Raw genomic sequence first — 5,330 nt, 5'->3', positions numbered from 1 at the left:
TAAATTCTACAAACTAATTTTGTGATCTGTATTTGATTTTCAATATGCACCAATTCTGAAGTTCAAGATTAATTTGTAGGCGTACATTGCAGAAGTTTGCAAACAATGCCGATAAACCATTTCAAATACTCTTTACCCTCGTTACTGCAAGGTTGTTTCAGCTCTGACAAAGGTTCAATATGAAGTTTACATTAAGTAATTTAGATAAAAGAACTCAGGAAACTTGTGTTGCATGGTTATAATTCTGGTTAATAGATAATTCAAATTAAGCCACTTCGTTTCAATAGTAGCAGACTGTTACTTGTTCTGAATTTAATATGCAAGAGCTTATGAATCCTAAAGATAACTAATAACATATCTAATATATAAATTTGCAAAGAAGAACACTTTCTGCTTCGGCCTATACACAAAGAAAGCTTACTGTGCATAAAAATAAATTTCATACATCATACTCAGTTTTCCACAATTGGAAGGAGAGTTTAGGGATCTATAATCCTTTCAGAAAATAGTTATAAAAGTCAGCAAATACAAGCCTACTGTTTGCTTAATTGGGAATTAACTGTCCCCATTAACTGTACAATATACCAAGATAATATTTACTCTACTGTAAAGTCCAAAGCTATAATTCCCTCAAAGAAATGCTGCTAAAATGATTTTAAATTCAATAAGAGGCTTTGGATTTATTCTATTGACCCTGGCTTGGTTCTAAAGATTATTGTATAATAATATCATTTTTAAAATGTCACTGATTGATATTTGCTGCAACTCTTTTGAATGCAATCTAATACCAAAGTAGCGGAAATGTGTTTGAATTACAGAACATTTACCAGCACATCTTCCGTGACATCCTTAGAGTGAGTTACTTTATTTTTTTTCACAATCAAAGTATTATTGACAAAATGCAGCTGGAAATGACAATGGCACTTATACACATTCTATGCTTAAGGCACTACAGGGAACCAGTTCCTGGTCAAAATCAAAATCCAATTCCAAAAACCTGTTAGGTTTATAGGAGTTTCCTCTGACAGAAGTCACGAAATATATCCATACCTCAATCGTCACATTCATAATGACAGACCTCATTTTGGTGCATTTTGAAATGCACAACAATAAAATGAAATATTAAATAAAAAACACTAACATTTGTATTTCAGTAACACTCAACACAACTTATTTTTATATAGTATCTTTAACACAATGAAACAACACATAGCACTATACAGAAGCATTATAAAACAAAGTATGACTGAGAGCCACAAAAGAAATGTTAAATCATAGAATCTACTGTGCAGAAGGAGGCCCATCGAGCCAGCACCGACAACAATCCCACCCAAGTCCCATCCCCGCAACCCCACATATTTACCCTTCTAATCCACCTGACACTAAGGGGCAATTTATCATGGCCAATCAACATAAGCCGCACATCTTTGGACCAAAGTGTTGAAAGAAGAAAAAAGCGGTAGAATGGCAGAGAGGTGTAGGGGAATAATTCTCGAGTTTTAGAACTACGCAACTGCAGGTGTGGCTACTAATGGTGAAGCAATTATAATTAGGACTCTAATGATTAGAGGCTGGATTAGAGTGCAGCTATCTCAGATTTTGGGGCTGGGGGAGATAGTAAGGATAGGGAGGGCAAAGGATGCGAAGTTTTTAAAAAGTTGTTTGACGAAGAGTCAGGTCAGCGAGCAATGAAGAGTAGGTTAATTGGCTTTAAGAAGGTGATGGTAAGATGCGTTGCTGAATCATTGTGGTCTGTGTGGTGCAGGTACACCCACAGTGCTCTTAGGTAATGGAATTTTGCAGTTTTGATCAGAGGAGTGATAGGCAAAATGAAGACAGCCATTATACTTTCCAGTTATTTGGCAGAAGGCCCACTTTCTGATATGCTTCGGAGGAGTCAGCACGAACTTGAAGCGCAAATTCTTTTTTCATTTGAATTAACCACTACAATTTAAATGGCAGCCTTAAAAGTGAATGTGGATGTTGCATTATTCCATTAACTATTGACTTGAGGAATAGGGTACTTCACATCTGAAATCTTGTTTTCCAGATGCTGCTTTGAATCTGCAACCATTTATTTTGGTTACAAAACTCATGTATATGCAGCAAGGAGAAAAATCATGGAGAAAATCCCTACACTTTTTGTGAAGCGATGGGTAACCTTCTCCAACGACATGCATAAAAAGTGTGAAAAAAAATCCTAAACTTGTCATCAATTACAACTTGATTAGAATCCAGGCAAGCCAATTAAAAAAGAGCATTCTCTGATTACTGCTCTAATCCTAAATGAAGTCAATTTTTAAAATTACAATCCAATCTTTAGCAAAAGAAAATGAAAAACTTAACAAGCGATTCACATCATAATGATGAGAATTTTACCGGCCCGCCCGCCATGGGAATTAGAGCGAGCGAGCAGTGGACAATGGGAAGGTCCATTGACCTCAGGCAAATTTTTATGGTTTTGGGATGAACAAGGCTATAAAATCCTGCCCAGAAATTACAACTATTAAATGTGTCTATTTGGGGAAGAAGCTCCATTTTAAGGTGAGAGTTGTTGCGCTGTGCATTACATGGAAATTATTTTGTATCTTACTTCTGATAGGTTAAGTTATTTATCACAAGTTCAATCCTCCTTATTTTAGAAATGTTTTTCATCTAATGAAAGCAGGAAATCGTTTTCCAGAAAGGAAGAGTGGTTGAGACAAAGTCACTTTGGGAGCATTAGCCTTCTTGCATCATGTGATCTTCTGCATCTTATAGGAAAGGGCTAAGTGCACAAATCAAAAGATAAAGCCAAAAATAAACTGTAGTTTATGGAGGGTGATTTGAATATAGCATTACTGAAACAAGCAAGACTATAGTCAATGATTTTTTCCTCATTCAATCAGAAGTGTACTTAACTCATGCAGACCTGAAGGTGGGATTCTGAGGCCAATATGTCCTGCCCAATTTGCAATGTCGCAACAGAATGTTCACCCTCCTGAACTCTCTTATTAAGTATTTGGGCTTCTCTTTTGGCTAAGATCAAGTGTATATTCGGCAGCCCATGGTCGGCCGCACTTGGTCGAGGTCATTAGGTTACGCTGAGGCTTCATATGTTTCATATGAAGCAATTTTTTAAAGCGGCATCTCGGCCTTTTGGCTAAGATGCAGATGAGCTCGAGTCTTGGAGGAGGAACCTCCCCCTTCTCCAATCAGCTTGGCTCATGTGGATCGGGCCCAGGACAGGGTGGTTTGGTCGCTCGCCCTGTCTTGTCAGCCTGGATCTGAAATGTCTCAACTTGTTGAGACTCTGAATTGGATTTGATTTGATTGAATTGGAAAAGTATAAAAAAATAAAAAAAATTTGGGCTTCTCGGCCTTTTGGCTAAGATCAAGTGTAGTATGGATTGGATGCTGCACTCGGTTGAGGTCATTAGGTTACACTGAAGCTTCATATGTTTCATATGAAGCAATTTTTAAAAGTGGCATCTCGGCCTTTTGGCTAAGATGCAAATGAGCTCAAGTCTTGGAGGAGGAACCTCCCCCTTCTCCAATCAGCTTGGCTCATGTAGATCAGGCCCAGGACAGGGTGATTTTGGTCGCTCACCCTGTCTTGTCAGCCTGGATCTGAAATGTCTCAACTTGTTGAGACTCTGAATTGGATTTGATTTGATTGAATTAGAAAAGTATAAATGGGCTTCTCAGCCTTTTGGCTAAGATCAAGTGTAGTATGGAGAGGATGCTGCACTTGGTTGAGGTCATTAGGTTACATTGAAGTTTCATATGAAGCAATTTTTAAAGGCGGCATCTCGGCCTTTTGGCTAAGATGCAAATGAGCTCAAGTTTTGGAGGAGGTATTGCTTTCCCTCCTCCAATCAGCTTGGCTCATGTAGATCAAGCCCAGGACAGGGTGATTTGGTCGCTTGCCCTGTCTTGTCAGCCTGGATCGCAAATGTCTCAACTTGTTGAGACTCTGAATTGGATTTGATTTGGTTGAATTGGAAAAGTACAAAAAATAAATTTGGACCTCCTGGAAGTATACGAGAGTATGCTTCTGGAAGGCAGCATGTCAGAATCCATGAGGAAAGGCATCATTACCCTCATCTACAAGCAGAAGGGGGAAAGGGAAGAAATTAGAAATTGGCGACCCATTTCACTATTGACATGGACTATAAAATTCTGGCGAAGGTCATCACCAACCGGGTCAAGTCTGCTCTGGGGTCGGTGATCCATCCTGATCAAACCTGTGCTGTACCCGGCAAGAAGATCTCTGATAGCCTCGTGCTACTCAGGGATACGATCGCCTATGTGCAGGACAGGCAGGTGGACACCTGCCTCATCAGTCTAACAACACCAGGTTAAAGTCCAACAGGTTTATTTGGTAGCAAAAGCCACACAAGCTTTCGAAGCTCTAAGCCCCTTCTTCAGGTGAGTGGGAATTCTGTTCACAAACAGAGCTTATAAAGACACAGACTCAATTTACATGAATAATGGTTGGAATGCGAATACTTACAACTAATCAAGTCTTTAAGAAACAAAACAATGGGAGTGGAGAGAGCATCAAGACAGGCTAAAAAGATGTGTATTGTCTCCAGACAAGACAGCCAGTGAAACTCTGCAGGTCCACGCAACTATGGGAGTTACAAATAGTGTGACATGAACCCAATATCCCGGTTGAGGCCGTCCTCGTGTGTGCGGAACTTGGCTATCAGTTTCTGCTCAGCGACTCTGCGCTGTCGTGTGTCGCGAAGGCCGCCTTGGAGAACACTTACCCGAATATCAGAGGCCTCTGATATTCGGGTAAGTGTTCTCCAAGGCGGCCTTCGCGACACACGACAGCGCAGAGTCGCTGAGCAGAAACTGATAGCCAAGTTCCGCACACACGAGGACGGCCTCAACCGGGATATTGGGTTCATGTCACACTATTTGTAACTCCCATAGTTGCGTGGACCTGCAGAGTTTCACTGGCTGTCTTGTCTGGAGACAATACACATCTTTTTAGCCTGTCTTGATGCTCTCTCCACTCCCATTGTTTTGTTTCTTAAAGACTTGATTAGTTGTAAGTATTCGCATTCCAACCATTATTCATGTAAATTGAGTCTGTGTCTTTATAAGCTCTGTTTGTGAACAGAATTCCCACTCACCTGAAGAAGGGGCTTAGAGCTTCGAAAGCTTGTGTGGCTTTTGCTACCAAATAAACCTGTTGGACTTGGTGTTGTTAAACTTCTTACTGTGTTTACCCCAGTCCAACGCCGGCATCTCCACATCATCAGTTTAGACCAGGAGAAGGCGTTTGACAGAATATAGCACAGCTACATGATGGATGTGCTCTCCAAAATGGGTTCTGG

General features: G+C 40.2%; 1 non-coding gene across 1 annotated transcript; it reads left to right on the top strand.

The window, feature by feature from the left end:
- Nucleotides 1-3,675: 3,675 nt before the first annotated feature.
- On the top strand, nt 3,676-3,871 carry LOC144491928 (U2 spliceosomal RNA). Its single transcript, XR_013497515.1, has one exon. It is a non-coding gene; the product is annotated as a U2 spliceosomal RNA (small nuclear RNA).
- The last annotated feature ends 1,459 nt before the right edge of the window (nt 3,872-5,330 follow it).

The sequence above is a fragment of the Mustelus asterias genome, chromosome 3, assembly GCF_964213995.1.
Source record: "Mustelus asterias chromosome 3, sMusAst1.hap1.1, whole genome shotgun sequence".
In the NCBI taxonomy this organism is placed as follows: domain Eukaryota; kingdom Metazoa; phylum Chordata; class Chondrichthyes; order Carcharhiniformes; family Triakidae; genus Mustelus; species Mustelus asterias.
Note: the sequence above shows the minus strand (reverse complement) of the source record. Positions and strands in the feature narration are given on the sequence as shown.